General features: G+C 37.6%; 1 long non-coding RNA gene across 1 annotated transcript; it reads right to left on the bottom strand.

Moving 5' to 3' along the window:
• Positions 1–256: 256 nt before the first annotated feature.
• On the bottom strand, positions 257–22,440 carry LOC120102217 (uncharacterized). The gene is made up of 3 exons (XR_005503419.2): positions 21,918–22,440; positions 9,228–9,406; positions 257–4,518 (listed from the first exon to the last, which is right to left on the bottom strand). It is a non-coding gene; the product is annotated as an uncharacterized LOC120102217 (long non-coding RNA).
• Between the last annotated feature and the right edge of the window lie 2,745 nt (positions 22,441–25,185).

Raw genomic sequence — 25,185 nt, forward strand, 5'->3', positions numbered from 1 at the left:
AATCAGAGAAAGAACTGGAAGAGCTTGAAGGGGCTCGAGACCCCATATGTACAACAATGTCAAGCAACCAGAGCTTCCAGGGACTAAGCCACTACCTAAAGACTATACATGGACTGACCCTGGACTCTGACCTCATAGGTAGCAATGAATATCCTAGTAAGAGCACCAGTGGAAGGGGAAGCCCTGGGTCCTGCTAAGACTGAACCCCCAGCGAACTAGACTGTGGGGGGGAGGGCGTCAATGGGGGGTGGGTTGGGAGGGGAACACCCATAAGGAAGGGGAGGGGAGAGGGGGATGTTTGCCCGGAAACCGGGAAAGGGAATAACACTCGAAATGTATATAAGAAATACTCAAGGTAATAAAAAAAAAAGAAATATTACTTCCCCTCATATATCTTTAAGGTATGTAACCTCACAGTGTGTTAATTCCGTTTCACAAGCAAAGCCTTGCTGTGCTCATAACAAGCAGAGTACCTGTACAGAATGAAGCTTTATTTCACTAAGAGCAATAGGTTTCTTCAGTCTTACCTGCCCACTCCCCCAGTATCACTCCTCTCCTCCAATTAGAAACATCAGGAAAATGTAATAGGTACTATTTAGGTACTCTGAGCATCTTTCTGACTGAGCCGCTAAGTTTCCAGTAGCTCATGCAATAAGCTGAATTGAAGCTTTATTTTTATTTTCTATATAACTCAGTAGAAGTAGTTGATGAAGAATTTTTAAGTAATGTTGGGTGCACATCTAATTATGGTGCTTGTATGAAAATAGGCATTGTGGCTGATAATGGTAATTATTTTTTGCTCTTTCACATCATTAGCCCTAATGCACTTAAATGCTATATTCATCTTGGTAGGAAAAACAGCATAAATGGCTATAATCTAAGGGCAAGATTACTTAGAGAGAGTTGGTCTACTATCCCAGATAACATTGTTTCAGTGCAAAGTAGGAAAAAGCTCATTAATAGTTATGGAACATTCATTTCCAAGCCATTCTCATTCCCTTGAGGTGGAAAAAGACATTTAAAATATCATTAGGAGTAATGATAGACAAACAACCAGAGAATGGACTCATAGCCCAGAGGAGCATGGAAGGAATGTTCATCAAAATAACCAGAGATTGTTTAGAAGAGATGTGCATAAGGTCTGTTTGTGATATCTGTACATATCAATCAAGAAGGGCACTGTGGATGTGTTTCTGTGGATAACTATTCTGTTTCCTAGTAAGAAATAGTCAGGATTCAAACATTGTATCATGTTGCTCATCTATAAACATTTGATTCTTATTTCTCATATTTCAACCACTTTCCATTTCTTTCTCTACTTTTGTTTTGATTATTTAAGTCTCATATTTTCATATTTACTCTCCCCTTAGCTATAACTTAATTTTTTTCCATTCTGAAATTTAGGTACTTACATAATGTCCAAAATTTTGCATTCAAAAGTTAACATCATAGGACTTAAAATATATATACACATAAAATCAGCATGCAAAATAAATGGATACCTCTATTGTTGCTTTCCCCCTTCCTTCCTTATTGATACAGATTGACTGTTCATCTTCTTCTAAAGTTAGTAAGCTGAAACCCTGGGCTAATGTGAATTTTTTGGGGGGGCAGGGGGTGAGGGAGATCAGAAGGCAATTAGATCATGAAGGGACATTGCACACAAATAATAGCTGTGTACTCATGAAAAGAGAAATGAGAAAAATAGCATTTTTTCAGCCATGTAAGTATATAACATGAAGATTTTCAAACTAGGAAAGGATTCTAATATGAATCCCAAACCACAGTTGTTCTTACCATATAAATGGATGATCATGTGACCCCCAAGCAGTTGGTGTCCATTCCTTATAGATCATTAGAACCCCAAACAACTGGTGTTCTTATAGATTACCAAATCACAAATTGGCTAATGTCCTTACCTTAGAGACCACATTTTCAGAAATGTAAGTAATGAGTACTTGTTCCTTAAACCACTCAGTCTACAGCATTTGTTATAGTTGGTCAAGATGACTAAAAGATGTATAAAATGTTTGTTGTGAGGTTTGTGGTTATTAATAATTTTACATTTCTAGAAGGTAAAAGAACAGGGCGGTAAGTTTTAGCTGTGCAGTCTGTAGAAAGGATTGTTGTACTGTTGCGCCAGGAGGTGTTTATGAACCTCAAAAGAACACCATGGAGCAGTTTCTGATGTAAAGACATTAGGGTCTCTGTATCATAAACTCAGGCTTGTGCTCTTCTCCAACCCAACCCTGACACAGCAGGATGACAGGAAAGCCGAGCAAACTTGAACTCTCAGTAGGACAAGGTTTTATAGGGAATGGGAGTAAGTGAGGGGGTGTCCATCCTGGCAAGTATCTAATAAAATAACTGTTGAAAGCCAACAGGTGAGTGCTCTGAAGCAAGACTGTGTACAATCACAGATGACCAGGAAATACATCTGAAGCAATCAGACTCATCTTTGATTAACTATTGCTAGAGAGTAACTAGGGACTTCCTGGTACTTGGCTGTAGCTTGGGTCCAGCGGTGGGTCAAGTTCTAAGCCCTTTTTTTTCCCTCTTAGAATGAAGGCCAGTCCCAAGATGGAGTAGGTTTGGCCTCTCAGTGCAAGGCTGCATCTTAAGTTCCCTACATGCTCACCCATGCCTATTTGGAGCTGAGTTGTCAGTTGGGGGAATGCTACTTCCTCTATGCTTTTAGTTAAAGGAAATAAGGTCCTGAGGATCACGGGTTTATGGGTGGAGTAAGGTGCTGTTTTTTTCTTATCTAAGCTGGATAATAAATTAGCTCAGTGTTAAAGCATCCACGTAACTAACTGTAAGTGCTGGATTCCACCCCCTCTGTCACACTGTAAAGGGGAATTCAAACAACAAATATGAGTGAATAAGAAAGAAAAATACATTTAAAAGCAAGTAAAACAGGAACAACCAGGGTACTAACAACACCAGAGGAAAGTAGTAAACACATTTTTTGTGTGTACACTAGCAAATGGCAAAAAAGAAAAACAAAGTCAAACGCCAATATTGTCTTACCTAGTTTTTAAATTTTTTTTAGAAGACATTATGACCAAGGCTACTTATCCAAGGAAGAGTTTACTTGGGGCTTGCTTATCGTTTCAGAGGGTTAGAGGGTTAAGTGTCTCTGACTATCATGGCAGGGAACATCACAGCCCACAGCAGGTATTGTGCTAGACCAGGAGGGGAGAGCTCACATTTTGAGACACAACCAGAACACAACTCAGATAAAGTTAGCTTGGAATGGTGTGGAAGTCATTTAAAACCTCTAGTCCTGTTGCCAGTTATACACTTCCTCCAATGAGGAACCCTCCTAACCCTTCCCAAATAGTTCTACCAATGAGGACTAGGTATTCAAATACATGCATTTCTGGCCCATGCTCATTCAAGCAAACCAAAAATGCTATTAAGAAGCAGGTACCTCTAAACTACCACATTCCCACTCCCTGATTTTGAGTTGAACTGTGCACGTTGAAGTCACCAAAACATAGAATCAACTTCAAGAATATTGTTCAAAATGCAGAGGCACTGGCAGATGTCAATATGTTAATATAATGTTATTTACTATGCAAACATATACATACATATACATATGCATATGCATATGTACACATATTCAACCCATGTCCATATGTTATATCACTGGGGGGAGTACCCTCAGAGAAGCAAGGAGGATGGGGGATGGAGAATGGGATAGGAGGGCTGTGGAGGGGAAACCAGGAAGGGGAAACCTGGAAGGGAAATAGCATTTGACATATAAATAAATAAAATAACCAAAAAAAATACAAATAAAAATTACAAATAACAATGATGACATAAATTATCTCATTTACGCATGAATATCTCTACTGATCTTATATTGGACACATGGGACCTATTATTTTGCTACTTTAGAAACTTCTTGATCTTTTTTATGTTGTCTTTTCATTTGAGGAACCTAAAAAGGAACTGAGTCGAGAAAACACAATTTTTGGATCCTTTCAAAGATCCCATGCTTTCTTTACAAGAAGCCTCTTATGAAAAGGAGCTCTTAGTGTTTTATATCTTAATTTATATTTTCTAGTGGTATACTATAATATCTGGGACACAAAACTGTACATTGGTTGATTTGATTAATAATACCAGGTATGAGGGATACCCGTCAGAACTCTAACTTACCAAACTGCTGTCTTCTCATCATTTGAAAATTAAATTTCAGGTGTTCATATTTCACTTCCAGATGTGACCAAAACTAGCTCATAATTTTCCTCCCATTTTTTTCTTCACCTTAGTGACATGGGTCTTCTTCAACTATGCTCACAGGCTTGAAACAATTGATGCAGTATTTGGTATATTATAAAACCTGTAAATAGGGGCTGGAGAGATGGCTCAGCGGTTAAGAGCACTAACTGCTCTTCCAGAGGTTCTGAGTTCAATTCCCAGCAACCACATGGTGGCTCACAACCATCTGTAATGGGATCGGATGTCCTCTTCTGGTGTGTCGGAAGACAGTGACAGTGTCCTCTCCTGCATACATATAAGAAGTAAATGAAATCTTCAAAAACATAAAAAATAAAAACTATAAATATTCTGGTGTCTTATTACTTCATTATGTTTAAAACCCCATCCAGCCTTTTTGGTGAATTACTATAAATTTTCAGATAGTAAAGACTAGATTTAACTTAGCATCTCTTTTAGTATGTTTTCATAAGCAGTCAGAAAACCAACAAATAATTTGGGGTGACATCAAGGATTTGAAATATTTTTATTTTTATTTTTTTAGATTATGTATATAATCGTTTGCCGGCATGTATGTATGTGTAACATAGACATGCCTGGTGCCCACCTGAGGACTTCAGAAGATAGTGTTAGAGCTTCTGGAACTAGAGTTACTTTGATTATCTGTTGGCATCTGGATACTAGCAGTCAAACCCCATCCTCTGGAAGAGCAGTCAAAGGTCTTAACAGCTATGTCTTCTGAAAAGAGCAGTCAAAGGTCTTAACAGTTGAGCCATGTCTCTAGCCCCAGTAATTGGAGATTTGTCAAAGGGTAAAATAAATTTGTACTCTGTCATCTTTTCCTTGATACTTTTTCCTGCTTTAGACACATTTAAGTTTTAGACTCATACTTACATGTTTTGGTGCTATTGACAATTAATGAAAAAAATCTGAAGTTCACTTCTTATGTATACTTTAATTCCTATGTGAGTGTTCAATATAAGAAAATCTGATCCCCATGGTTTCATTCATTTTTATTTAAAATATGAAAATGTTCACTTTAAGAGGTATTTGAAAGTCAAGAATATTTTCACAGCCCACTTAAGCCTTTTTAATCTCTAAACTAGCATTACATTTTGCCAAGAATAAACAAGGAAAAACAACTAAAGTTTAGGGTTCAGCTGAATTTCTAAGTCCTCATATTTTCCCTTGTTTCCTAAACTTCATATTTAAATGAAAGCTGCTCTTCTCTAGTTCCAAATAGAAGATGAGCAAGAGGAGTATGGTGACGGCAAGGCATATCTCTACTCATTGATTATAAGTTATTAAAGATTTGGCAAGTCCATTTGTCAATAGAAGTTTGTATATAAGATATGGTTTTATCATGAACTAAGAAACTACTAACACTTAAGATTAGATGCTGACATAACTGACAAAAACAGATGCTATGAATTTATGTGCTTGTTATATTTTACCTTATGATGCCATATCAGAACTAATATTTTTATTTCCTTAGCACTAAGTCCCAAGATTAATGAGAGAGGAATCTACTTCACAGCAAATAGAACATAAATAAGACTATTGCTTTCCTAGATTCAGAAGCAAAACCAAAACAGCACAACTGAAAGAGCAATGCATTGAAACACCCTGTCAGAGAAACAAGTACCCCAAAATCACACAGCTAGGGTTGTATTGTCCAGTAGAGTATCATATTTCTTCATTTTCCCCTTGCTTTTCCTGTTACGAGTATGTCCAGGTACATACCTAGTCAATAGTTTATTTGTTTTCTCTAAGTCATTCATGAGAGCAGCAGGGGTTGCATGGCATTTCTCCTCACAAGTAGAAATAATTCTACAGCAAGATGCATGGGTATGTGGAAAGTGTTATACCCTCACTATGGTAAAAGCCACAACATGGTGACCATCTCAGCTACTCAGAATGAGGTTAGCATGGAAGACAAGTGAACAGTCTAAATTTTTATATTGATGCCCATAATCATCACAAGTTGCAAAACTATAAAATATACTTGAAATGAGAACATTTGATTAAAAACCAGAATAAAATGTGGATAACAAAATGTTACCTTTTAAGTAACAGAGGGTTACAACATTACATAATACTATGCAGCTATGTAACAGATTGGGTGCAACTGGTAAACTGTCATATGTATAATTTTTTGTTATAAATTATTACTCTATTTAAAACAGTTTTCTAAGACCTACATAAGGGTTTTACAATGGTTATTTTAAGTATGGATCTAAAATGTAGTTGCAGATATGTGACAGACTTGTGTAACATTTTAAAATATGCTTTCTAAAAGATTTAGTTATTTTAATTTATTTAATTAATGCTTTGCATGCATATATGTTTGTGCACCACATATGTACAGATGCCTTCAGAAAGAAGAAGAGGGCATCAAATTCCCTGAAGTTATAGTTACAGTCAGTTGTAAGCTGCAATGTTGGTCCTGGGAACTGATCAGTTGGTGCTGGGAAATAACCCAGATTCATCTATAAGAGCATCAAGTGTTCTTGACCACTGAGACATTTCTATATGTTTGATACTTTTAAAGAACAGGTTATTTATTTATATTTTGTGTTCTTGTATGATTATCTGCATGTATATGTGTGTAACAGGTTCACACAATGTCCCAAGAGGGTGTCTGACCTTCTGGAACTGGAGCTATAGACTACTATGACTCACCAAGTAACTGCACCTCAGTCTTTTGCAAGAACAACTAATGGTCTTTGTTGAGGTTTTATCTTTTTTTAACTATTCACATAGGACTTTAATTCACATTATTGTAAAATATTTTGTTTTCAGGCCATTAGAAACATACTAATATCTAATTAATGATTGCAAAGATGTGTACATCTTTTCCTGATGGTGATTTTTTTTATAAAACAGATGTCAAGACAAAGAGACTTTTAAATGTAATATTTTTACAAGTAACATTTTTAAAGCATGAAAATGAAAATATAACAGGTAGTTTTATTATACATGTTAAAATATTTCTTGACTCATGATGAACCACAGAAATGTAAGGAATTCTTAAGAGAGAAGACAAACCTTACAATAGCTCACATGTTCCTTTTATGAGGAATAAGATGTTTTAATTGTTCAAAGATAAATAAAAATATAGTTAATATAAATATATTTAACTATATCTTTAGATAGAAATAACTATAAATATTAAAATTACATATTAATAGATTAAATGTGCAACAGTTTGGTGATACTATTATTAACAAAGTACGAATTTCTAAACACATCATTATTTTTCATTTTTTCCATCTTTATTAAATTGGGTATTTCTTATTTACATTTCAAATGTTATTCCCTTTCCTGGTTTCCCGGCCAACATCACCCTAACCCCTCCCCCTCCCCTTCTCTATGGGATTTCCCCTCCCCATCCTCTCCCCATTACCGCCTCACCCCAACAATCACATTCATTGGGGGTCCAGCCTTGGCAGGACCAAGGGCTTCCCCTTCCACTGGTGCCCTTATTAGGCTATTCATTGCTACCTATGCAATTGGAGCCCACGGTCAGTCCATGTATAGTCTTTGGGTAGTGGCTTAGTCCCTGGAAGCTCTGGTTGGTTGGCATTGTTGTTCATATGGGGTCTCAAGTCCCTTCAGCTCTTTCAATCCTTTCTCTGACTCCTTCAACAGGGGTCCCATTCTCAGTTCAGAGGTTTGCTGCTGACATTCGTGTATGTATTTGCTGTATTCTGGGTGTGTCTCTCAGGAGAGATCTACATCTGGTTCCTGTCAGCCTGCACTTCTTTGCTTCATCCATCTTATCTAGTTTGGTGGCTGTATATGTATGGGCCACATGTAGGGCAGGCTTTGAATGGGCGTTCCTTCAGCCTCTGTTCTAAACTTTGCCTCCCTATTCCTTGCCAAGGGTATTTTTGTTCCCCTTTTAAAGAAGGAGTGAAGCATTTGCATTTTGGTCATCCTTCTTGAGTTTCATGTGTTCTGTACATCTAGGGTAACTCGAGCATTTGGGCTAATAGCCACTTATCAATGAGTGCATACCGTGTGTGTTTTTCTGTGATTGGGTTACCTCACTCAGGATGATATTTTCCTGTTCCATCCATTTCATAGGCAAATGGAGGTTTTATCTTTTATTGTCTATTGTAATGCTAAGTATGGGCCTCAGGACCCTGCCTTCAAGTTAATTCTGATTGGTGAATAAAGATGCCAACAACCAATAGCTGGGGAGAAAAGAACTTAGTGGGGTTTATGTTCCCTGGGTTTGAGACCACAATCAGGGAGAGGGCTGAGGGGAGAGGGCAGAGGGCAGAGGGAAGAGGAGAGGGAGAGAAACTACCATGAGATAGAAGAAGAAAAACACGCTGGATATTTAAATGAATCATAAAAATGTGGTCCACTGGAGCTAAGAACGTCCCACGTTATATAATATTTATTTTACTACAGCTCTTAACCTTCAAAACATCTTTCCCAAAATACTCATTTATTTGAAGAGTTTAAGATAATCAATATTATACAAAGTTTGAAATCTTATAATCTTTAGGGGACATTGTTACTGACAACAGTAAATTCTATATTCATTGTCCAGTGTTAGAATAGCAAATATCGAGTATTGTTTTTATCATGCAGAATTTATAAAATACAAAGTAATCTCATTTATATATATACATATATATATACATAGTAGATATGTAGACATGTGCATTTTACTGCATAATCCTGTATGTATATAAATTTTTATTGCCAGGGAATTGGAAGCTTACATTACAGTGGATGTTAAGATTTGATATTAGGAAAGATGTAGTTGGACATAGTAAAGCTTCCTGTGAAGGCTCAACTTGGTTACCTCCTTGACTGGCTCTGGAATCAGTTAAATCAAGCAAGCTGCTGTGAACTCTTATGAGGGATTTTCTTGATCAGATTATTTGGAGTAAAAATACACACCCAAATGCAGACAATACCTTCTGACACAGGTATAACCCAGATAAAAGATACAAGAAACTAGTCTTTTGCATGCTTACCTTTGTTGTAGTTGGCAAGGTATTGCAAAGGGGACTGAAGCCAGTGATTCTCCTGATATCCTCCAGACCTTCAGCACCATAATGACATCATGGAGGCATCCAGACTATTGGAGTGTACAGCCACTGAGTCCTCAACCACAGCCAATGGTGAACGACTCAGATATGTCCTGTAAGCCAACCTAGTAAAAATAAACAAACCTTTAACATATATTTATTTAATTGATTTTTAAGAGAACACTGACTAATATGCCATGCCTGTTCAAGTGATTCATCCGTGCTTTACTAATAAAAAGGTATTTTCCCATATTTTCTTATCTCTTTCTTGATGAAGAAGTTTTTGAGGAAAAAGATGCTGTTCTTTGGGAGTACCTATGTTTGTAACTTCCTATTATGCAGAGAAAAACAACCCCATTGTGAACACTAGTATAATATACCTTGGTACTTAATCACCTACTTACAACCTAATAATTTCATAAAACACAGAAGGATCCATAAGACCTTTTAAATGCATTCTAAGGAGACTGATTCTTTGCTATAAATGGAAAATATGTGGTCCACTTCAATATTCATAAGAAAATATTAAATTAAGAATTTTCTACTTTCAGCTTATCTGGGACAACATACTCAAAATCTTTTATTCCAAGGTGTGGTAACAATGTGGGTCTTTAAATCTTTCCTTTAAACTTAAAATTTGAAGATAAGCTCAAAAACTTATTAGACAACTCAAAATTTACATTTCCATAAAGCCTCTAGAGTATAAACTTGATACCAGAAAGAGTGTAAATATGCTTTACAATGAAAAAGCTATTGACATGCGGTATGCCTTGGAACACACTTCTCCATATAACTAAATGACTGGTGATGTGGCTCAAATAGACAGTCTCTAAGAGCATATTACGCATTTACTTATGCTAGTACTATAGTGGCATACTTATACCTGGTAACCAGCAAACATATTTAAGTTTAAATCCATAACACTTTATTACATGCCACTGGGCCAGTTGGAACACAGATAATCTGCCATCACAGATAATTATGCCAGAGTCGTCTCTGTGGACTGTCATGACAAACTCTTGATCTAATTCCAGTGAAATGAGAAGGACGGGTGAGAGTTTTGATGGTGAGAATAAACAAATTACTAGAAGAGATACTTTTTTTCAGACATGCATAGAAAGAGGGACAAAGAATATGGTTTTGTCATGAATAGTCTTTAACTTTTAATTTTTTTAATTTTGAAAACATGGTACTTGCATGCTGATTGTAACTTTTAATGATATTCTTTTATGTAATTGATACAAATGAAAATATGAGATCTGTATTGGCGTTTTATGCAGGAATGATCCAAATAGAAATAGAGTGGCAAATGGAATAACAGAGTTTATGACTGAAGAACCAAAGTTACAGTCTGCTGGAGGAGCTGGGGCACTGTGTCCAGCCACAGGAATGGCCTGTGATCTCTGCATTTAATATGCATGCTTTGAAGAGAAAAATATAGAGTTTCGAGGATCAAGACCAAAATTCTGGAGCCAAAATGTCATTATCTCCTGTCTAATGTGTCTTAGTCTTGTCTTCTTTGCAAGGAAATACAATGGCCTCTCCTACAGTGCCTTACTATTGTGTCATCTAAAAGTCCATACATGTTTCTACTCCCAGGTCACTGTTTTCTCTACCTGATCTAATCTGGTTACCCAGGTACTACCGACTTGTGCTTTTATACTCTGCTTGTGTTTCACATGAACAGTGATTAGAAATTTTAAATGCAGCTGCTATATACATAACCACTGGCACATAAGTATGTCTTGAGTCTATAGACTGCCTGCCAGTATTACCTAATTAACTGGAGTTCTACCTTTAGTTGCATTAGTAGTGATCTTTAAATTCAGAGAGCCTTGTGGAACATGGATGGAATACAAGGAAAGCTATTGTACTGATAACCATTCACACAAAAATTTCAGTTGGGAAAAAACTCTGTTGACAGCAATATGAGGCTGGAAAATGAATCAAGTTATAAATAAGCCCGATGAGAACAGAAGGAACTGGTAAAGATCTGAAGCTCTAAAGGATTTGGGCACAAAATGGAGAGAAAGAAGAAAGTCACTCTGTTTCAGATGAAAAAAATACAAATTTTCCCACTCTGTTTTCAATTCAGTCAAAATAACACTGGTCTTTTCTTTTTTGTAAACCTGATCATGCTTCAGACTTCTGCTCAATTTAGAGAACTTGATTATTCTCAAACATGGTTTGGCAACAGCCTTTTCCAGCTTGCTCCCATCATCTGAGTATCTGCTTTATATTATTTTCTCCCAAATTTGTTTTTGAGAACTTGAATGCCAACCAACTTTCCAATGTAAATGTTGTATTTGTTTTCCTTCTGTATTTCAGACATGGCTACCTTTCATTCATGTTGTCCTTGAGGAGACATTGTACAGTCAATATATACTCTTTTGCATTTGATGAATATTTACTAAAATGTTATTAAATTACAGGAGCTGGTTTTAGTAGGGGGAGGAGTAGGTGGTATTTCTTTCCTTCATAATGGCTCACTAGTATAAATCAGAGTAGGAAAAATGGCAGGTGATTGATCACTTGCTATATCATGTATAGAGGAGATAAAGTCATTATTTCTGCAATAGAACTGAATGGGCTTCTTTAAATGTTTTTAGATTTGTTTACTTTATTTTATGTGTTTGAGTATTTTTGTCTGAATGTACACATGATTTCAAAAGAATATGTAGGCTCCCTGGAATTGGAGTTACGGACAGTTCTGAAGTATCAAGTGTGTGCTCAGAACTGAGCCCTCCAGGTCCTCTACAAGAGTATCAACTACTATTAACTGCTATGAACTGCTGAGCCTTCTTTGCAGCCCTGAATAGATTTTGCTGAATGGAGCCTGTGGAAAGAATATACCTCAAGCAGAAGCCACACAGAGACATAAAAGGTGTTTGGATAAATGACTCTTATGGCTTGACTGGATCACTGTGTACTTAAATGAAGATTGGGAACATGAGGCAAGAAAGGGGAGCATGTCCAAATTTTATAGGACATAATTAATTATATAAATTAATACATACATAATATATGACTTTCAGAATTGTTTCAGTGTTGTGAAATAAACTGAATGATCTGTATTCTGGGAAAAATGAAGCAGCCTGGATTGTGGAGGGAACAGTTTCATTTCTTGTCTTTCCACTTGCCAGTTGCCTGAAAATGAGCCCAGACACTCTAGGGACTTCATGACATTCCCTCTGAGTGTCTGTCAGGTCTTCATGCAGTTGTCTCTCCAATCCTTATTAAGGTAACTTTTACACAGTTGTAGGTAGCAGAGAAAGGTGTCCACTGAAAGAGTTCTGCAACAACACTTTTAGTATTTCTACAAGGTATTAAATTAATTAACACTGAGAAAGTACTTATAATAGTGTCTTGATTCTACTTTAACTGATACCATGTAATTACTGGTTTTAGAAGTTAAACAATAAACTCAATGGAAAACTGGTTATAGTGGTTTATTCAGCTAAATAATACTTTACCGAAGGCAAAGAACAAAGCATCTTTACTGATGCACAGAATTCATTTGTGTATGAGCACATAAGTATATCTATCTCTATGTATGTTTGTATATTTGTATATTGATAGTATGTATCTAAAACAATTAAAGAAAAAATCCTATATGAATAGTGTCTCTATTTGCTTTTGCATTGTCCTCACATGCTCCATGAAGAATGGGGACTGAGCCTTCCACTTATTTCAGATTTAAAACAGAGAAAAGTTTTATAGAAATTATTTAATCTTTAGTGAAATAATAAATATGTAATTAACATCTCAAACTACATTTCATAAAATTAACTGAATAAAATAATCAAAGATTTTGAAAACTACATTCTCTAGTAATTTTCGTTTAGAAAATAACTGAATGTGCTTCCATGTAAACATATTTGGAGAAATAGCCACATATATAAAACAGTCTAATGGAATTTTCAGAAATATTTTTGACTTTCTTTAACAAACCAATCGAATCTCGCGCTCCCTGCCTCCAGCTCACTGCTCCCAAACCCCGTGGGAGAGAGAGCTCACCACCCGGACAGGTGAGCACTCCTGAGACCGCAGAGCAGAAGAGACCACCAACACTGGCCACCCCTCCCCACATCCCTGGCCCAAGAGGAAACTGTATATGGCCTCTGGGTTCCCTTGGATAAGGGCACAGGAGCAGCAGGTCCACTGCGTCTGAGACACCGCCGGAACCTGAAGGGACCGACCAGATAAACAGTTCTCTGCACCCAAATCCCATGGTAGGGAGAGCTAAACCTTCAGAGAGGCAGACACGCCTGGGAAACCAGAAGAGACTACACTCTGCCCACATCTCTGACTCCAGAGGAAAACACCAAATGCCATCTGGGACTCTGGTGCACAGGGGCCGCCGGAGAGGGCTGCACAGGTCCTCCTGGTTGCTGCCCTGGCGGAGAGCTCATAAGCAACATCCCATGAGCAAACTTGAGCCTCGGGACCACAGGTAAGACCAAATTTTCTGCTGCAAGTGACCTGCCTGGTGAACTCAGGGCACAGGCCCACAGGAACAGCTGAAGACCTGTAGATAGGAAAAACTACATGCCCGAAAGCAGAACACTCTGTTCCCATAACTGCTGAAAGGAAACAGGAAAACAGGTCTACAGCACCCCTGACACCCAGGCTTATAGGACAGTCTAGCCACTGTCAGAAATAGCAGAACAAAGCAACACTAGAGATAATCTGATGGCGAGAGGCAAGCGCAGGAACCCAAGCAACAGAAATCAAGACTACATGGTATCATCGGAGCCCAATTCTCCCACCAAAGCAAACATGGAATATCCAAACACACCAGAAAAGCAAGATCTAGTTTCAAAATCATATTTGGTCATGATTCTGGAGAACTTCGAGAAAGACATGAAGAACTCCCTTAGAGAAATGCAGGAAAACATAAATAAACAAGTAGAAGCCTACAGAGAGGAGTCACAAAAATCCCTGAAAGAATTCCAGGAAAACACAATCAAACAGTTGAAGGAATTAAAAATAGAAATAGAAACAATCAAGAAAGAACACATGGAAACAACCCTGGATATAGAAAACCAAAGGAAGAGACAAGGAGCCATAGATATAAGCATCACCAACAGAATACAAGAGATAGAAGAGAGAATATCAGGAGCAGAAGATTCCATAGAAATCATCGACTCAACTGTCAAAGATAATGTAAAGTGGCAAAAGCTACTGGTCCAAAACATACAGGAAATCCAGGACTCAATGAGAAGATCAAACCTAAGAATAATAGGTATAGAAAAGAGTGAAGACTCCCAGCTCGATGGACCAGTAAATATCTTCAACAAAATCATAGACGAAAACTTCCCTAATCTAAAGAAAGAGATACCCATAAGCATACAAGAAGCCTACAGAACTCCAAATAGATTGGACCAGAAAAGAAACACCTCCTGTCACATAATAGTCAAAACACGAAATGCACAAAATAAAGAAAGAATATTAAAAGCAGTAAGGGAAAAAGTCAAGTAACATGTAAAGGCAGACCTATCGGAAAGAATCACACCAGACTTTTTGCCAGAGACTATGAAAGCCAGAAGATCCTGGACTGATGTCATACAGACCCTAAGAGAGCACAAATGCCAGCCCAGGTTACTGTATCCTGCAAAACTCTCAATTAACATAGATGGAGAAACCAAGATATTCAATGACAAAACCAAATTTACATAATATCTTTCTACAAATAAAGTACTACAAAGGAAAATAAATGGTAAAGTCCAACATAAGGAGCCAAGCTACACCCTAGAAAAAGCAAGAAACTAATCGTCTTGCCAACAAAACAAAGAGAAGAAAAGCACACAAACATAACCTCACATCCAAATATGAATATAACAGGAAGCAATAATCACTATTCCTTAATATCTCTCAACATCAGAGGTCTCAACTCCCCAATAAAAAGACATAGACTAACAAACTGGATACACAATGAGGACCCTGCATACTGCTGCCTACAGGAAACACACCTCAGAGAAAAAGACAGACACTTCCTCAGAGTGAAAGGCTGGAAAACAACTTTCCAAGCAAATGGTCGGAAGAAGCAAGCTGGAGTAGCCATTCTAATATCAAATAAAATCAATTTTAACTAAAAGTCATCAAAAAAGATAAGGAAGGACACTTCATATTCATCAAAGGAAAAATCCACCAAGATGAACTCTCAACCTAAATATCTATGCCCCAAATACAAGGGCACCTACATACATAAAAGAAACCTTAAAAAAGCTCAAAACACACATTGCACCTCACACAATAATAGTAGGAGATTTCAACACACCACTCTCATCAATGGACAGATCATGGGAACAGAAATTAAACAGAGACGAAGACAGACTAAGAGAAGTCATGAACCAAATGGACTTAACAGATATTTATAGAACATTCCATCCTAGAGCAAAAGGATATCCATTCTTCTCAGCTCCTCATGGTACTTTCTCCAAAATTGACCATATAATTGGTCAAAAAACGGGCCTCAACAGGTACAGAAAGATAGAAATAATCTGATGCATCCTATCAGACTACCATGGGATAAAGCTGGTCTTCAATACCAATAAGGGAAGAATGCCCACATATAAAAGGAAGTTGAACAACGCTCTACTCAATGATAACCTGGTCAAGGAAGAAATAAAGAAAGAAATTAAAAACTTTTTTAGAATTTAATGAAAATGAAGGTACAACATACCCAAACTTATGGGACACAATGAAAGCTGTGCTAAGAGGAAAACTCATAGCTCTGAGAGCCTACAGAAAGAAACAGGAAAGAGCATATGTCACCAGCTTGACAGCACACCTAAAACAAAAAGAAGCAAATACACCCAGGAGGAGTAGAAGGCAGGAAATAATCAAACTCAGAGCTGAAATCAACCAAGTAGAAACAAAAAGGACCATAGAAAGAATCAACAGAACCAAAAGTTGGTTCTTTGAGAAAATCAACAAGATAGCTTAACCCTTAGCCAGACTAATGAGAGGACACAGTGTTTCCAAATCAACAAAATCAGAAATGAAAAGGGAGACATAACTACAGATTCAGAGGAAATTCAAAAAATCATCAGATTTTACTATAAAAGCCTATATTCAACAAAACTTGAAAATCTGCAGGAAATGGACAATTTCCTAGACAGATAAAAGGTGCTGAAGTTAAATCAGGAACAGATAAACCAGTTAAACAACCCCATAACTCCTAAGGAAATAGAAGCAGTCATTAAAGGTCTCCCAACCAAAAAGAGCCCAGGTCCAGACGGGTTTAGTGCAGAATTCTATCAGACCTTCATAGAAGACCTCATACCAATATTATCCAAACTATTACACAAAATTGAAACACATGGAGCACTACCGAATTCCTTCTATGAAGCCGCAATTACTCTTATACCTAAACCACACAAAGACACAACAAAGAAAGAGAACTTCAGACCAATTTCCCTTATGAATATCGATGCAAAAATACTCAATAAAATTCTGGCAAACCGAGTCCAAGAGCACATCAGAACAATCATTCACGATGATCAAGTAGGCTTCATCCCAGGCATGCAGGGATGGTTTAATATACAGAAAACCATAAACGTGATCCATTATATAAACAAACTGAAAGAACAAAACCACATGATCATTTCATTAGATGCTGAGAAAGCATTTGACAAAATTCAACACGCCTTCATGATAAAAGTCCTGGAAAGAATAGGAATTCAAGGCCCTAAACATAGTAAAAGTTATACACAGCAAACCAGTTGCTAACATTAAACTAAATGGAGAGAAACTTGAAGCAATCCCACTAAAATCAGGTAGTAAACAAGGCTGCCCACTCTCTCCCTACTTATTCAATATAGTTCTTGAAGTTCTAGCCAGAGCAATCAGACAACAAGAGGAGGTCAAGGGGATACAGATCGGGAAAGAAGTCAAAATATCACTATTTGCAGATGATATGATAGTATATTTAAGTGATCCCAAAAGTTCCACCAGAGAACTACTAAAACTGATATACAACTTCAGCAAAGTGGCTGGGTATAAAATTAACTCAAATAAGTCAGTAGTCTTCCTCTACACAAAAGAGAAACAAGCCGAGAAAGAAATTAAGGAAACGACACCCTTCATAATAGACCCAAACAATATAAAGTACCTCGGTGTGACTTTAACCAAGCAAGTAAAAAGATCTGTACAATAAGAACTTCAAGAAACTGAGGAAAGAAATTGAAGAAGACCTCAGAAGATGGAAAGATCTCCCATGCTCATGGATTGGCAGGATTAATATAGTAAAAATGGCAATTTTACCAAAAGTGATCTACAGATCCAATGCAATCCCCATCAAAATACCAATCCAATTCTTCAAAGAGTTAGACAGAACAACTTGCAAATTCATCTGGAATAACAAAAAACCCAGGTTAGCTAAAACTATTCTCAACAATAAAAGGACTTCAGGGGGAATCACTATCCCTGAACTCAAGCAGTGTTACAGAGCAATAGTGATAAAAACTGCATGGTATTGGTACAGAGACAGATAGATAGACCAATGGAATAGAATTGAAGACCCAGAAAGGAACCAACACATCTATGGTCACTTGATTTTTGACAAACGAGCCAAAACCTTACAATGGAAAAAAGATAGCATTTTCAGCAAATGGTGTTGGTTCAAGTGGAGGTCAACATGTAGAAGAATGCAATGCAAATCGATCCATGCTTATCACACTGTACAAAGCTTAAGTCCAAGTGGATCAAGGACCTCCACATCAAACCAGACACACTCAACCTAATAGAAGAAAAACTAGGACAGCATCTCGAACACATGGGCACTGGAAAAAATTTCCTGAACAAAACACCAATGGCTTATGCTCTAAGATCAAAAATCGACAAATGGGATCTCATAAAACTGCAAAGCTTCTGTAAGGCAAAGGACACTGTGGTTAGGACAAAACAGCAACCAACAGATTAGGAAAAGACCTTTACCAATCCTACAACAGATAGAGGGCTTATATCCAAAATATACAAAGAACTCAAGAAGTTAGATTACAAGGAGACAAATAACCGTATTAAAAAATGGGGCTCAGAGCTAAACAAAGAATTCACAACTGAGGAATGCTGAATGGCTGAGAAACACATAAAGAAATGTTCAACATCTTTAGTCATAAGGGAAATGCAAATCAAAACAACCCTGAGATTTTACCTCACACCAGTGAGAATGGCTAAGATCAAAAACTCAGGTGACAACAAATGCTGGCGAGGATGTGGAGAAAGAGGAACACTCCTCCATTGTTGGTGGGATTGCAGACTGGTAAAACCATTCTGGAAATCAGTCTGGAGGTTCCTCAGAAAATTGGACATTAAACTGCCTGAGGATCCAGCTATACCTCTCTTGGGCATATACCCAAAAGATGCCCCAACATATAACAAAGACACATGCTCCACTATGTTCATTGCAGCCTTATTTATAATAGACAGAAGCTGGAAAGAACCCAGATGCCCTTCAACAGAAGAATAGATACAGAAAATGTGATACATCTGCACAATGGAATATTACTCAGCTATCAAAAACAATGCCTTTATGAAATTCATAAGCAAATGTTTGGAAATGGAAATATCATCCTGAGTGAGGTAACCCAATCACAGAAAAACAGACATGGTATGCACTCATTGATAAGTGGCTATTAGCCCAAATGCTTGAATTACCCTAGATGCCTAGAACACATGAAACTCAAGACAGGTGATCAAAATGTGAATGCTTCACTCCTTCTTTAAAAGGGGAACAAGAATACCCTTGGCAGGGAATAGAGAGGCAAAGATTAAAACAGAGACAGGAGGAACACCCATTCAGAGCCTGCCCCACATGTGGCCCATACATATACAGCCACCCAATCAGACAAGATGGATGAAGGAAAGAAGTGCAGGCCGACAGGAGCCGGATGTAGAACTCTCCTGAGAGACACAGCCAGAATACAGCAAATACAGAGGCGAATGCCAGCAACAAACCACTGAACTGAGAATAGAACCCCCGTTGAAGGAATCAGAGAAAGAACTGGAAGAGCTTGAAGGGGCTCGAGACCCCTTATGAACAACAATGCCAAGCAACCAGTGCTTCCAGGGACTAAGCCACTACCTAAAGACTATACATGGACTGACCCTGGACTCTGACCTCATAGGTAGCAATGAATATCCTAGTAAGAGCACCAGTGGAAGGGGAAGCCCTGGTTCCTGCTAAGACTGAACCCCCAGTGAACGTGATTGTTGGGGGGAGGGCGGCAATGGGGAGAGTATGGGAAGGGGAACACCCATAAAGAAGGGTAGGGGGAAGGGTTAGGAGGATGTTGGCCCAGAAACCGGGAAAGGGAATAACACTTGAATTGGAAGTAAGAAATACTTAAGTTAATAAAAAAAAAAGTAATAAAAAAACCAATCTGTCACAATTTTCTAGGCTTTTTAAGCTAATCCTCAAACAATCATATTTTAAGACAAATGCATTCATTGCATTTGTGTGTAACATTTTGTAACATGACCAACGTTAGTATAAATGCAATGAATTGAGTACAAAGCATCCCAATTCCATGTGAAATGATGTTGGAATTCATCAGGGAAGGCCTTCCATAGCTGTTGTCATTGCTAAGTTCAGTGATCTTCAACCGGTATTCACCCACAGTAGACTTTGAAATAAAACTTTGAATGTTTCACTTTACTAGTGATGTAATTTGGTATCTCACATAATTGTATAACCATAACTACTTCAAAGTTTCAAAATATATTTTCTGCATTCATCTTTGTAGCCTGTTTGCTCCTCTAATCTTGCCCCCGGCCTATCACAATTCTGTTTTCTTTTGGTATGGTTTGCCATTACTGTATTTTACACCATGACACTGTATCACTCAACGGTAAAATAATCTGTTTGTTGTCTTTTCTTTGCTCAGGCTTCCCCATGCTTACATTTCTGTAAACTTCTTTCTTCTATTTTTTTGCATTCTAGCTGTTCATTATCTCTTCCTTTCATTTTGCTTTGGTTGTGAATTTCTTTTCTTTTATCTGTTTTCTTAAGATAAAATCTTAGCTACCAAAATATTGCTGATACTCAGTGGCAATAGGAAGCCTGGTCAACTTACATATGTCTTTAATTTTCTGTGTTTCCTTTGCTTGTTTGTTTGGTTTTGGGTTTTGGACTTCAAACCAAAGACGAGGTAAGCAAATGAAATGGATACTGAATTTATTTTGCTTCTTAAACAGGACTTGCTTTTCTTTTTAAAGTTGCTATGTGAGGGGTAAGTTTTAAACTTTTTATTTAAAGCTCAGGGAACCAGAAGAGATCTCCATTGATTACCAAGTCTACTCTCAACTCTTTCCTTTAGAACTAGAGCTAAGATTTTCCCATTAACGGTGGTTACTAATCTGAAAATTGCCATTGGAGGGGTGAATATGCCCCATTGGATCTTATGCACATTTTCCTGTTACAAACCACTCCAGTGACATGAGTTTGGGAGAAAGTAGGCATAAGGAAAGAAAGGTGATGTTGAAGGAAAGAGCTTTACCATTTTGCCTTAATTTTGGGTGATTATAACGACCCAAGATAAATATCATTTCCAGAGGGGATTATCTAAAATATTGTAATCACATTAGAAATCAACTAATTTTTCTCTTTTCATTTCTGTTTATCTGCTAAATTTATTGACTTTATAGTATTTCAATAGAATATTTCCACCAATATACCTCTTATCTATGAGATACCTCATTTTATTTCTAGAAAGCCTGAATGAATAGAATTGGTTCTGAGTGCTCCAAGGAAACAAAATATAAAGTGAGAATTGAAGGGTGGATTGCATATTGGTCAGATGATAATGAATATTCAAGCATCTGATGATTGGTGATATCCCTGCTAATAGTTGACAGTGATGCAATTGAGAAAACTCACAAATGACAAAATGGGGGAGGTATAACTATGGAAGGAACATGTATCCTGGTAAAAATTTCAAGACTTTCAGAGAAATTGGAGAAGTAGTAACTTTTAAAAATTTTTGAAAAGATTTATTTCTATTATGTATATGAGTATACTACATTCATGCACGCCAAAGGAATGAATCAGATCTCATTACAGATGGTTGTGAGCCACCATGTAATTGCTGGGAATTGAACTCAGGACCTCTGGAAGACCAGCCAGAATTCTTAACCTCTGAACTATCTCCTGCCTGAGATCTAGGTGATTTTTAAAGACTGGCCGGTGTTCTTAACCTCTGAGACATCTCCAGACTGAGATGTAAGTAATTTTATGGATTACAAAATTAGATAATTATTGCTGGAAGCTCCTGATGCATTAAAGACAGAAAAAAAATGGACAGAATAGGTGAAAGAGCTCCAATTTAGGGTGATATATAAATATCAGACTGTTCATTTGGCCAGAGAGAGAATCCCACATTGACTAACAAAGGGTTCAATACAAGTTTAAATAGCCTGGCACAGATGCCATTAGACAAAGTTTACAGTCTCCTTAGGTAGACTTGGGATTGTGGAAAAAGGGATGGCTATAATGAAAAGCTCAAGGAGGTAGGCTTTCTGGTGCAGCTGCCTTATGTAAGGTTGGAAAATATACCAAGCAACTAAGATTCATGAGGGCCCAATGGGCACTCTATTTATGAAAACAAAATGATAATGAAGGAAATGCATACATACCACCATGAAGGCCACAGTTGCTTCTCCAGGTAGGCCAGGCTCATGATGCAAAGTCCTGATTCACAACAGAATCCATCAAAGTGGTAAGGATCCTGACATGATGGATATCAGCTGGCAGCATTTAGGCATCAGAATTCAGGTGGGAGCAATTACTATAATGAGTAGTAAAGTCGAGTGACAGATTTTGACCTGTAAAGAGCAAAACAGAACAGAGTGTTCCAGTGTACTAGATAGAAGAGAAGCTTATATGGCTTTGGTTTATTCAATAAAGGAAAAAATTAAGATGGGTGATGAGGAAGCTAAAAGCATCCTATCCTGGAAAATGTCACCTCCTTGTACATAGTTTCCAAATATTAGGGAGGGTCAAGACTGGAATCACTTTGCTGAAAGACAGGCCAAATGACCTAGAGTACAGATTAGTAACCTCACTGCACATGTGGTTATTAATGGTGCTCCCAGTATATGTCTAAGACATTTAATCAACATTCACATAGCAGGGTATGGAAAGGAAAGAATTTTGGAACTGAGGTGATATAGCTCAAATCCCAGTGTCACTGGGATATTACTATTAATAGTGATACATGTAATAATTTAGTAATACATGAATTTCTTTCCAAAAAGTACTTTTTATGATAGCCCCACTTTCCCTTCAGACCCATGAAGACATTTCTTTTTCCATGGTTTCTGAATTTCCTGGTAGCTTGAAACAAACAGACTGAAAAGAGAAGGGTGATCCTTTGGAAGTTGTAAGGTCAAAGGAAGATATCTATAAAGATGGGGCACCATTCTCCACAATAAATGAATACATTTTATACTGTTTGTTATATGATAAAGGACAGGGCCCCTGGAACACCATCAGTGGATGAGTTTGTACTCTTCCTCCTTTGAATTTCAGGCTTTGCAGCCTTGAAAGATTGGAGGGGATCCTTTCTCTCCAATAATTCAGACTAGAAATGTCTACAGACATGTTGTCTATCAAAAGTCTACATGTTATCAGTAACTCATGGTGAAAGGTTAAAGAAGGTGCTAAACCATCTTGTGTCCATGAACTACCAACCCTTAGCTCAATTACCAGGACTTAGGTCAATAGTTGTAAAGAAATGCTTTTCTCATCCCCCGAAGGGAAAAAGTGCTCTCATGAGAGAACAGAGTAAGAGCTCAGTTGCAATCTGATTTATAGTTACTTTCCACCTCTTCAGAATTCTGAGCCCATTAGTGATATATGCAAGAAAGCAAATCATTACTATTGATGAAATTGACCCTAATCTACAGGAAGAATTGGGGTTGCTGACAGGCCACAGATGGGAAGGTTTACCTGACACTTAAGTGATTCATAGCAGTATAGTAGCTTCTCGTTTGAATGAACTAAATGATAAATGGAAGAGTAGAGCAGCTATGACTTAATGGATCAGAATGGCTTGGGGCTTAAACTGGTATTAGTTCTTGAGGCAACCCACAAACCAGCACAGCAGAGACTCTTTCAGTAGGCATAAGGAGTTTAAATGAAGACGATGAGCTTTTACAAGGGTTGTACAGCAAAGCCTTTTCAGCTGACATTAGTAGTTGGTGTTGTAGATGAGATACTTTGTTTGCCCTAAGCTCGCGGAAGCAAAACTGGAAGGACTGGACAGCAAAAGTACTCATTCTTCTAAGTCTTAAAATATCAATGAGTTAAGCAGAATCTTGAACAGGTAGTTACCAAATAAACATTAGAAGCAAATGGCTTTGAGTGGATGTTAGCTGATCCATTTGTCATTTCCTAGAAGAAATAAATGATTTATTCTCCCAGCTGATGGAGCCTAATCTTCACCAGGAATTAGTCCCCCTTATTAATGCAGAGGTGTGAGCACAAAGCCTGGCACACTAATGCTTCATTGTCAATTCATTCTCCAGGTAAATTGTAGGGCATCTGATATCTATTTTATAATGACACCACAATTAAATAAACCTAGTTCTGCCTTTCTCATTCTTCCAAGTGATATTCCTATGTGATCTCAGAGTTTATTTAGAAATTTAAGGGAAGAATGTAATTGTGCTCCCCAAATATAATTGTTATAAAACCAAGCAAGCAAACAAGGAAACAAACAGAAACAAAGGGGAGTTTTGTTTGAATAACAAATAACGTAAGAAAGTAAGCTCAATATAAAATTCCACAATAAGCTGAACAAAATGAGAATATTTGGAATAACAAGGGAGTGGAAATCAACTAAACAAGCAGCTGTAGAATCACAGAATATACGGTGTTAGCAGAACAGAGAGAATGCAGCTGCTCTGTACTAACTTAAGAGTACTGGCAACTAATATTTAATGCTCTAGAAGAACATAAAGTTTAAAAAAAGGAGAAAAAAGGTTAAATAGGAGACAAAGAACACATTAATAGAATATAAGCACTGACCCCAAAATAACATTATAAAATAATTTTAATTTACTTAACAGATAATATCCTCTTATAAGTGAGTATACCATGTCTGTCATTCTGGGTCTGGATTGACTCACTCAGGATGACTTTATTTTTCTAGTTCTATCCATTTGCCAGCAAACTTCATGATGTGGTGTTTTTTTTAACAGCTGAAGAATACTGCATTATGCAAATGTACCACATTTTTTTATCAGAGAAGTTTTGACTGGTAGCTGATTGGAGCAGATACAGAGACCCAACCCAGAGCCAAGCATTTGGTGGAGCTCAAGGAACTCCTCAGAATAGGGGATGGGGGAAGAATTGTTGGAGCCAGAGGGGTCAAGGACACCAAGAGATCATGGCCCACAGAATCAAGTCAGAAGGATTTTCAGGGTCTCAACAGAGACTGAAACAGCAATCAGAACCTACATGTGTCTGCACTAAGTCCTCTGCAAATACGTTAGGGTTGTTAGCTTGGTATCTGACTCTTTTGCTTGACCTTGGGATCCTTTCCTCTGACTGGGTTGCCACTCTCAGCTCTCTGGTCTGAGGGTCTGTGCTTGGGCCTATCTGCTGTCTTCAGTTGCTATCCCCAGGAGGCTCAGTCTTTTCTGAAGGGAAATGGATAGCTCCAGTGTATCTGGTTAGAGGGGAGGAGGAGGACTGGGAGGAATGGAAAGAGAAGAAACTGAGGTCTGGATGTATTGTAGAAGAAGAGAATAAAAAAGAAAAGGAAAAATACTCATAGCTCATACTGCTAATATATAAAGATTAGTTATAAAACATTATGGGTGGGGCTGGAGAGAATATGAACACCTGCTTCACACACATGAGGCCATATGTTCAACTTCCAGTGTTCTCATAAAAAAG

The sequence above is a fragment of the Rattus norvegicus genome, chromosome 4 (assembly GCF_036323735.1).
Source record: "Rattus norvegicus strain BN/NHsdMcwi chromosome 4, GRCr8, whole genome shotgun sequence".
Classification (NCBI taxonomy): Eukaryota; Metazoa; Chordata; class Mammalia; order Rodentia; family Muridae; genus Rattus; species Rattus norvegicus.